The following is an 11518-nucleotide window of genomic DNA, read 5'->3' as shown; positions in this document are numbered from 1 at the left end:
GCAACCCTGGACTTCTTGGTGGTCTCCCACCCAAATTCTAACCAGGGTCTCCCCAACTTAACTTCTGAGATCTGATGAGATCAGGCTAGCCTGGGCCATCCATATCAGGGCATAGAGTAAATTAGAGACTCCCCAAATGGTGTAGTGAACTTGTGGTATGGAGATAAAGGTTCAAATGTCTCAAAGCTCCTAACTAAACACTACACTATTCCAAATTATTTAATGTATTCAGTTACCGTTAGGGTTGGGGGAGTGAAAACCCAATTCCTTCTTCCCTTTCTCTACCACTTAAGGAAGAATCAAGCTGGCTTACAATCACCTTCCCTTCCCCACCCCACAACAGACACCCTGTGAGGCAACTGGGGCTGAGAGAGTTCTGAGAGAGCTGTGACTTGCCCAAGGTCACCCAGCAGGCTTCATGTGGAGGAGCGGGGAAACCAACCTGGCTCACCAGATTAGCATCCGCCGCTCATGTGGAGGAGTGGGGAATCAAACCCGGTTCTCCAGATTCGAGTCCACCTTTCTTAACCACTGCCCCATCCTGGCTCTCGAAGGTTAATTCTTGATGACATTAGTAAAATAGTGAATTTTTGATGGCTATACAATGGCGCCTTTGAGTTTTTATGCCCTTCCTTATGCGGATGCAAATGTTGTATTCTGCGTATCACTTTTTATAGCAATAAAGTAATTACTTTTCAAAAATGATTCATTATATTGGGCAAAATGCTAATTTTCAGTGCCAGAGGATATACAGATAACTGGCAACAACATTGAGATTCACAGTGAAAGGACGGGTACCTTTAAATGTCATCTGAGTAATTTGAAACACTGAGCCGGTTGTTACGTTAAAAAAAAAAACCGCCTTGAAAAGCTTGTCTGAATGCATTATCATAACTCACTGCAGAAATCCAGAGAAGTCTGGGAGGCTTCCTTCCACAAACTATTTACTAAAAAACTGCTTTTTACTGAATTCACTGCAGTGGAGTAATTCGGTGCATATTCAGGCTAACGATGAACAAATTCTCTTTAGCCCACTTTGATTTTCGGTTCCTCTTTGCAAACATTAGCTCTGTTTTTTTGGGTTTTTTATTTTTAAATTGCAGGCAGGGTTCTGAGAGCGTTTGGAATGCACTGAAAATTTTCGTTATGCTTTTGCGCTTTGGGGAATGATGGGTACACAGTCACTATTAAGAACCACTTGACGGTTCTAGAAGGAGGGGTGGTGGGTGCCACCACGAAAAGGCCCCACAGAAGGGGGCATCGTCTGTTTGCTTTGGAGAAGGGCTGCTGTAAGTTTTAATTTCCACAGAAAAAAGGGGTTTTTCCATGTGCAGCCAGAGGGACAGAATGCCAAGGCCAAATATATATATTTTAAAAATCTGAGATGAGCTCAGTACATTGCTAGTCAGTCAGCTGACAGAGAGGAGGAGGAGGAGAAGAAGAAGAAGACTTGGTTTTTATATGCTGACTTTCTCTACCACTTTAAGGCAGAATCAAACCAACTTACAATCACCTTCCCTTTCCCTCCCCACAAAAGACACCCTGTGAGGTAGGTGGGGCTTAGAGAGCTCTTAGAGAGCTATGACTAGCCCAAGGTTACTCAGCTGGCTTCAAGTGGATGAGCGGGGAAACCAAAGCAGTTTACCAGATTAGTGTCCACTGCTCATGTGGAGCAGTGGGGAATCAAACCTGGTTCTCCAGGTTAGAGTCCACCACTCCAAACCACCACTTTTAACCACTACACCACACTGGCTCTCCCAAGTTGGATCCAGTCAACCTTTCTGTTAGAGAAAAAGGGAAAAGGGCTTCTGTTGTTCCACCTGACAAAGCAGTGTTGATCATCATGGGGCTTACATGGACCAAAGTCATGTCAGGAGCTGAAGAAGAAAAAGAAGAAGAAGAAGAGTTGGTTTTTATATGCCGACTTTCTCTAACACTTAAGGAAGAATCAAACTGGTTTTATACCCCTCTTTCCCCTACCATAAGCAGTCTCAAAGCAGCTTACAATCATCTTCCCTTCACCTTCTTCCAACAGACACCTTGTGAAGTAGGTGGGGCTCAAAGGGTTCAGACAGAACTGTGACTGGCCCAAGGTCACCCAGCAGGCTTCATATGGAGGAGTGGGCGAAACAAACATGGTTCACCAGATCAGAGACCGCCGCTCTTAACCACTATGCCACGCTGGCTCTCAAAGAGGAGAATTGGATGACACTGAGTAAAAAAGCTGGCTCTACCCAACCCTGTTTTTCTTGTTCCCTTTAAGACTCTTTATATTCCCCCCCCCCTCACCATTCCAATGTAAAAGAAAGCGGGCTGTGGGAAGCACATTGGCCCTTACCAAAATACAGCAACCATCTTGGGAACCACTGCTATAAAGCAGTAAAGTTGTCAGATGACAAATCTGAAAAGGATTGGAATCCTGCATTTCTCGGGACAGTCAACAGGTTATTCAGTGAATTTTCAACACTCTGCAGTGCTACACCAGCATGGTGTCATGGTTAAGGACTAGGACCTAGAAAACCCAAGTTCAAATCCCTGCTTGCTGCACGGAAATTTGCTGGGTGACCTTGGGCCAGTCACACTCTCATCTCTGACCCTGCCTAGTAAGTGGATGGGAGACATCCAAGGAATACCAGGCATGTGACGCAGAGGCAGGCAATGGCAAACCACCTCTGAATGTCTCTTGCCTTGAAAACCCTAAGGGGTTACCATAAGTCAACATAATGCTACAAACTTTCAAGGCCGTCCCCCATTTATACTAAATTTGCAGACAGATTGTTAAATCAGGACATGTGCAAACAGAAGAAGATCTCCTGCTATTACAACTGATCTCCAGCCAGTAGAGATCAATTCCTTTGGAGAAAATGGCTGCTTTGGCAACTGGACTCTACGGCATTGAAGTCCCTCCCCTTCCCAAACCCCACCCTCCTCAGGTTCCACCCCAAAAACCTCCCGCCGGTGGCAAAGGGACCTGGCAACCCTATCTTCCTACCTAGTTTTTAAGCATCTCCTGTCCCAAGAAGTTTTACTCCTGACAAAGAGAATGGCCATTTATGCTTGGTAACTAGCAGCGTGTTCCAGACTGAATTACCCCGCACATTCTTTTTTTTTTAAATTTTGCAGGCTGATCCATCATTCAGGAAGTGACTGCGAAGCCGGCGCATAGCTGCTTCACATTTCTTAAGAACCCCTTTAACACAACCTTTTATTTTTGCTCCGCCTCCGCCGCAAAGAATCCCCTCAAGGAAGCATGCAAAATCACAGCCGCGAGTTAGCTATGTAACTGGTGATGCTAATGGCTATGCAAACAAAGGAGCAGGTGTGTGGAATGGCTCCTTTTGAGTCGGGACAGTGAATAGGCTTTTTAAAGGTCACATTAAAAAAAGAGCTTTGAGCGAACATTAAAATTGACCCTGCATAAATGGCCAATGTTTCCCTCAAAATACATTTGAGACTCAAACTGCGGATTTGAGTATCCGCTTTGAGTTTTCCCTCCTTTCCCCCCCATCTTGTACAGGTGCCCCTTTCCCTGGCACACTCCGTCCCAACCTCAGTTTGTGAAATTCTCCAAGAGAAAGCGGAAGGCTGGCGAAATGAAATGCAAGATGTAATGAGCCCACCAAACAATAACTGCCCAGGATGAGAAGAGGAAATTTAATCATCCCTCCCTAATAGCTGCTCTAATTGTTCACCCGAGAAGAAGCAGCTTTCTTTTCTTCCCCCTCCAAAGGTGTCTCCTCGCAAGGAGGCTAAAGCAATGCTGCCCGAGCTATTTTGGCATTAATCACATTTACTATGTGCCAAACTCAAATCCTCTTGTTCTTGGGCACCCCCCTCGGGAGCGGAAGGTCAGCGTTACCAAAGAGCCGCGTCTGCAGCCGCTCACGCTGAGTCAAATTTGAGTCCGGCTCCCTTGACAGAGGTCAGAGAGAAGCAATTGAAGTTAATTTTATGAGACATCTGTTATATTTGTGGTTGGAGCAATTCCTCAAGATTGCCCTCCAAGTATCAGCTGCCGAAAGAAATTGCAAAGACAGCAGGAACCCCAAACGAAGGAAAATAAACAGCCCTCTTTTGCCATGAATAATGTTTAATGAAGCCATGCTGAAAGAAAAAGGGGAAAATCGGTCCCATTCCAAGGAGAAATATATCTCTAGATAAATCAAAGATCTCCATCTTGGGCAAGGTGTTCTCGGACACTGGGGTTCTTGTAGGAGCAAGTCATCCTTCAGACCTTGACAACTTAGGGCTGCCAGCCTCCAGGTGGGGTCTGGAACTCTCCTGGTTTCACAACTGATCTCTAGACAACAGGGAGGGGCCGTGGCTCAGTGTTAGAGCATCTGCTCGGCATGCAGAAGATCCCAGGTTCAATTCCCGCCTCCCCGGCATCTCCAGTTAAAGGGATCAGGTGATGTAAAAGACCTCAGCCTGAGACTCTGGAGAGCCGCTGCCGGTCCAAGTCTCTGCCTCCCAAAATCTCCAGGTATTTCCCAACCCAGAGCTGGCAACTCTACCACAACTCCTGACCCAAATACCAACCATAAATTCCTCTCAATTTCAAAGGGCCGAACAGGTAGCAAAACAAAGATATAGGGCGTCACTGGTTGCCCCAAAGTGTGGCCAGTGGGCTGTGGCCTGCATGGAGACGATCAACAATCATGTGCCACTCCAGGAGCAGCTTAATTTTGCTACCTCAGCACAGAGGCTGCTGGGTTTTTTCGTGTTTCTGCCTATCATTGCCCAGGATTTATAAAAGGATTTCTTATCTTTGGCAACAAAGGAAGGAATAGACCTGCCAACCTCCAGGTAGTAGCTGGAGATCTCCTGCTATTACAACTGATCAGCCAATAGAGATCAGTTCACCTGGAGAAAATGGCCATGTTGGCAATTGGACTCTATGGCATTGAAGTCCCTCCCCTCTCAAACCTCGCCCTTTTCAGGCATCACCCCCAAAACCTCCCACCAGTGGTAAAGAGGGACCTGGCAACCCTAGGAAGGAAGGAAGGAAGGAGAAGGAGGAGGAAAAGGAGGAGGAGAAGAAGAGTTGGTTTTTATATGCCCACTGGCTTACAATCACCATGCCTTCCCCTCCCCACAACAGATACCCTGTGAGGTAGGTGGGGCTGAGATAACTCAAAGAGAGCTATGGGCTTAATGTGTAGGAGTGGGGTAACAAATCCAGTTCTCCAGATTAGAGTCCACCACTCTTAATCACTTCACCACTTTGGAAAGAAAGAAAGAAAGAAAGAAAGAAAGAAAGAAAGAAAGAAAGAAAGAAAGAAAGAAAGAAAATTCATTTTTATTGCCAGTACCAGTACCACCTACTGGTCATTTGAAGCTCAGCTGCCCTGTGTACCCGCAGTTTTTTACAATTAATATTTTAGAAGTGTTTAACCCATCCTTGTTCCCCCCCCCAAAAAAAAAACTGGGTCTTTCGCTTGCAAGCATCAGACAAGTCTAAATACTCTAGAATGACATCTAGGAACAAAATGCCCTCGAAAATAATTAAACACGACCCCTCCAGCGACGTGTTGTTGCCTGCCAGGTGCTTGACTACCCCCCCTCCTGAACTTTGGTAATCCCCCGCAGGCAGCTAAAAGAGGATTATCCATCCCCCAATGGCTGTGTTTGACTCGGTGAGTTACCAGTTGCCAGAGTCTGTTTTAGATTATTTTTAGTCATAACATTTTGCTTTCTCGAAGATTGTGTAACCCACTGGGAGTGCCAGGGAAAGTTAGGAACTGAACAGTGTAAACCTATGTAGAGTAACTCCTGTCTAAACCCAGTGATTTAAATGGATGGAACGGAGTAAGTCTGCATAGGTTTGCAAGGTAATCATTATTTTTTTCCACATTTATTTATTTAATTGTTGTCAAGTCGCAGCTGACTTATGGCGACGCTGTAGGGTTTTCAAGGCAAGAGATGAACACAGGTGGCTTGCCATTGCCTGCGTAGAGACCCTGGACTTCCTTGGTGGTCTCCCATCCAAGTACTAATTATAGAATCATAGAGTTGGAAGAGACCACCAGGGTCATCTAGTCCATCGCCCTGCGCAATGCAGGAAATTCACAACTAACTCCCCCCCACACCCCCAGTAACCCCAACTCCATGCTCATGATCTGCCTAAGGTCATAGAATCAGCATTGCTGACAGATGGTCTTCTAGCCTCTGCTTAAAAGCCTCCAGGGAAGGAAAGCTTACCACCTCCCGAGGAAGCCTGTTCCACTGAAGAACCGCTCTAACTGTTAGAAAATTATTCTTAATGTCTAGACGGAAACTCTTTTGATTTAATTTCAATGTGTTGTTTCTGGGGTATCCAGGTATCCCATTTTTGTGACCAAAGAGCTCAGGGTGTTATACATAGGGTTATATTACTGTGCTCCTCAGAAAGCTCTTCTGTGTTGGGTTAAGATTAAAGATGCACAATTGCCCATTTCCCCCCAGCTCTTCTCAGCACTGAGTTTGAGTCAGACACCAAAGCAGCAACATTCAGACAACTCAGGGAGGAGGCTGAGTTTGCCTGGGGACAAGGAATCTAATCAAGCCAAGTTCGTGGTGATCACGTTTGGGTCAAAGGTCTCAGTATCCCCTCATTAGGATGAGAGCTAACAACTTGTTCAAACCACCCACTGCGCACTTGAAAGCCATCTATGCTCCTGGCCATCACTACATCCACTGGCAGTGAATTGATTCCACAATTTATTTACTCATTGAGTTAAGACATATTTTGTCTGTCCTGACCCTATTGCCCTTCCACTTTATTGGCTGCCCCCTGGTTCTAGTATTATGGGAGAAGGAAAGAAAGTTGTTGTCCAGTCACAAGTTGCAAAGACCAGTTCCTGCTTTACTCCATTGCAATAAAGCAGGACCGTTTAGTCCAAACAGTGTGTCACAAATGGAACGGAACCATGAAAGAACCATGAGAGCCAGCTTGGTGGATCCGGAGAACAGAGTTTGATTCCCCACTCATCCACATGAGTGGAGGAGGCTAATCTGGTGAACTGGATTTGTATCTCCACTCCTACACATGAAGCCATTCTTCTTCTTCTTCTCCTCCTTCTCCTTCTCCTTCTCCTCCTTCTCCTTCTCCTCCTTCTCCTTCTTCTCCTCCTTCTCCTTCTCCTTCTTCTCCTCCTTCTTCTCCTTCTCCTTCTCCTCCTTCTTCTCCTCCTCCTTCTCCTCCTCCTCCTTCTTCCCCTCCTTCTCCTCCTCCTCCTTCTTCTCCTCCTTTTCCTTCTCCTCCTTCTTCTTCTCCTCCTTCTCCTCCTTCTCCTCCTTCTTCTCCTCCTCCTCCTCCTCCTCCTCCAGGTTTGGAGTGGTGGACTCTGATCTGAAGAACAGGGTTTGATTCCCAACTCCTCCATATGAGCAGCGGACACTAATCTGGTGAACTGGATTTGTTTCCCATTCCTCCACATGAAGCCATCTGGGTGACCTTGGTCTAGTCACAGCTCTTAGAGCTCTCTCAGACCTCAAAGGGTGTCTGTTGTGGGTAGGGTTGCCAGGTTCCTCTTCGCCACTGACAGGAGGTTTTTGGTGCACAGCGTGAGGAGGCCGGGGTTTGGGGAGGGGAGGGACTTCAATGCCATAGAGTCCAATTGCCAAAGTGGCCATTTTCTCCAGGAGAACTTATCTGTATCAGCTGGAGCTCAGTTGTAATAGCAGGAGATCTCCAACATACCTGGAGGTTGGCAACCCTAGTTGTGAGGAGGGAAAGGGAAGGTGATTATAAGCTGGTTTGATACTCCCTTAAGTGGTAGAGAAAGTCGGAATATAGAAACAAACTCTTCTTCTTCTTCTTCTTCTTCTTCTCTAGCTTCAGTGTTCTTTACCATAGAAACTAGGGGAAATTCCTTGTGAATGGGAATTTGGTGCTGGGGCTGGAAATTCCCTACCTCAGATGGGTAAATGTGAGACCATGTTGATTTAGATGTATGCAGTTTGCTATTTATATTGGCTTGGGGCCATCAAAGGGAATTTAATAGACTGTGCAACTGCTTGGAATTTACTAGCTTGCTGAGCACTGTCTTTTGCCATCCTCTGTCCCAAATCATAACTTGCCTGCTTATTACAGCAAATACCCAACTACATCTTGTGCTGGGCTGTCATGATTCATTTGCGGTTGAACTTTTATCTGAACAGTTAGCATCACGGCTGTTTCCATTAGGAGTGGTAACGTAATCTTAAGGAGAAGTAATTTTAGTATCTACCAGATGGTGGCCTGGGAAAGGGAGGATGATAACTCCGAAAACTTACCAGGCACGAGAAGGAGCTTGGGCAGCAGGTACTTGACAGCTGCTAGGGACGAGTCTGTCGAGAAGAGACGTGTGACTCACGTTCTAGAAATAACGTATGTCCATGATTTCGCTGGAAACGAATAAGATGTACGCTCAGCTTTCAAGCTCTAATGGGATTTTTGTTTCCATGGACTTTAAGTAAATTTGGAATCTTCAGATTAGGCACACACTAGGGTTGCCAGCCTCCAGGTATGAGCTGGAGATCTCCCACTATTACAACTGATCTCCAGGTGACAGAGATCAGTTCCCCTGGAGAAAATGGCCGCTTTGGCAGTTGGACTCTATGGCATTGAAGTCCCTCCCCTCCCCAAACCCTGCCCTCCTCAGGTTTCACCCAAAAAATCCCCAGGTATTTCCCAACCTGGATCTGACAACCCAAGCAACCACACACGCACGCACGCACGCACACACACAATCTGAAGAGTTTTGAGGGAAGCAAAATGAAGATTTCACATTTCTCCCGGCGCATCTGCAAAATCGCTGAGTTTCCACCTCTAAGTTGAAACATCTATGGAGTTTTAAGGACAGCAAACTAGAGTTTGGATGTGTCAGATAGGCTCTCTGTCAACCCCGGAATGAAACAAGATGGGTTCCCCCACGGACAAAATGGAGTTTTTGCACTCTGTCCCTTCCCCCGTTTACACCCGGTCTCCCTCCCAAGATCTACACCTCAATGGAGACCCGCCCGGGAAATCGCCGACCTGATACCGGGTCCCGCAAAACAATGACGGATCCCGGGAAGATCAGCCAGTTAACGTGCACGTTTATTTTCTGTATGCATTTGCTTAAGTACTTGCCGGTAGTTAAATTCTGTATTGTTTCTTTGTTTCTCAAACCTAATCTTCCCTAATGTATCTGCCCTATATATGTATCACTATTCCCCCATGCCTGTACTCTAGCCTTAAGTCTTTTACCTGCTGAAACCACTGACTTTCTGTAATAAACTTTTAACTTGCTGTACCGTCTGGAGAAAAGTTATTGCCAGGAACGCATTGGATTACTGAGGCCTGACAGGATGAAACTGGATAATTTTTGTATTGGGGGGAGGGATATACTTCTGCCCCTTTCCTGGTCATTCTTACCCCAGATCATGCCCTTGAACTCAGTATGAATTCCCCCTCTAAGTTGAAACATCTGTGGAGTTTTAAGGAGAGCAAACTGGAGTTTGGATGAAATGGGATACTTTTCATATTGTGGGGAGGAATATACCGAATATATCTGCCCCCGCTCCTGGTCATTCTTACCCTCAGATCATGCCCTTGAACTCGGTATGAATTAAACCAGCGAATCTTTGCCCCGCCCTGACCTGGATGGCTCATCGTCAGATCTCAGAAGCTAAGTGGGGTCAGCCCTGGATGGGATGGGAGACTACCAAGGAAGTCCAGGGTTGCTACATCAGAGGCAGGTAACCCCCCTTGGAATGTCTCTTGCCCAGAATCCCTATGGAGTCACTATACGTCAGCTGCGACTTCAAAGCTCTGTTCACCCCCAAATCTTTGTCCTTGATTCCACATCCACAGTCACCAAAGGGATTAGAATCCATCAGTGTGCCTTGAAAGGGATATTCCATAAGGAACATTTTGTGTCGCCTTATACAGAGACAGACCATTGATTCCTCTCTCCCAGTATTGTCTACTTCAATTAGGATACCATTGAGGACGGGAGAGCAACTTCAGGCATTTTGGCTTCCCGTCGGGAAGAACAACAAGGTATAAATGATGTAAATAAATACGTTCTTAAGCAGAGATGTCAGGAATGACCTTCAGACCTACCAAATGTGTGTTCTCCAACTAAACTGTGTCCCTCTCTGATAATTTTGCATTAATCTAACTATTGGATTCTGACAATATGAATAAAAGGGTTAAGAACAGGTGCTTTGACATGAATCTCCTCTGTAGGGGTGGACTAATCTGCCCGTTTTCATTGAATTTTGTTCCTGCATGTTTTCCCCGGGAACGGTTTAACTCAGCTCATTTTTATTGCCTGTGTTCACTGTGGCCATTTATTCATGGAAGGTTTTGCATTGGATTTGCCACTCTTTAGACACACTTTTTCCCCATCCATATTCTCAAAACTCAACAATAAGCCGCCATGCAGAGTTTTGAGAATTCAGATGGGGAAAATGTGCATCTATAGAGTGACAAATCCAATGCAAAACCTTCCATGTGTACCCTGCCTTTCTCCCAGGGAGTCCCATAGCAACTTCCATCATTCTCCTCTCCTTCATGTTATCCTTCCAACAACCCTGTGAGGTAGGTTAGGCCAAAAGAGCATGACTGGTCCTCAGTCACCCAGCAAGCTTCAGGGCACCCTAGGGATTTGAACCCGGGTCTCCTAGACCCTAGTCTGACACTCTAACTACACCGCCCTGGCTCACCTGTTTGCTTGTTCCCCTTATGCAGTGTTGTGCTACTTAGAGAGGGCTGGATCCCACAGGGAGTAGATGAGCCCCTTGCATTGGGGGAAGACACCACTGTTAGCGCAATGGATCTGTGAGAACCAACTCACAGGTGTCTTTCAAATGTCTTTGCTAACACTATAACATCGTTTCAAGGAGTCAGAGTAATAAATGGACTGGGTGCTGGTTTCCTGAGGTACCTGCTAGCAAGATGCTCTCTCTCTCTCTCTCTCTCTGTGTGTGTGTGTGTGTGTGTGTGTCTGTTTTATAACCTCCTCACTGCCTTGACTACCTTTTTCATTGTTACTGCAATTCTTCCTTCCTTCCTTCCTTCCTTCCTTCCTTCCTTCCTTCCTTCCTTCCTTCCTTCCTTCCTTCCTTCCTTCCTTCCTTCCTTCCTTCCTTCCTTCCTTCCTTCCTTCCTTCCTTCCTTCTTTCTTTCTTTCTTTCTTTCTTTCTTTCTTTCTTTCTTTCTTTCTTTCTTTCTTTCTTTCTTTCTTTCTTGTTTCTCAGCTTTTACAAGGGCACAGAGAGAGCTGCAGAGGACTGCCGATAGGTCTGCAACTCTGCCACACAGGGTTGTTCCTTGCCACTCAACTTTATTAGCTGGTGTAGCTTTTGCTGCTGCCAACCTTTTTTTTTTTTTAAAGGAGAGACAACGAAGATGAAGAAGGAAAGGGCAGGCACCCTGCAGAGCTGATATCCTCTTTATTTGGCAGGCAGGGAAACAAGCCAATTTGGTCAACAATTGCTGTAACAGCATTAGCTGCGGCCTTGCGGCAACTTTGTCTCCTTGATAGGGGGCAAAGAGAGCTGCAGAATG

This window comes from Euleptes europaea, chromosome 16 (genome assembly GCF_029931775.1).
Source record: "Euleptes europaea isolate rEulEur1 chromosome 16, rEulEur1.hap1, whole genome shotgun sequence".
NCBI classification, from domain to species: Eukaryota; Metazoa; Chordata; class Lepidosauria; order Squamata; family Sphaerodactylidae; genus Euleptes; species Euleptes europaea.
This window is presented reverse-complemented; position numbering follows the sequence as displayed.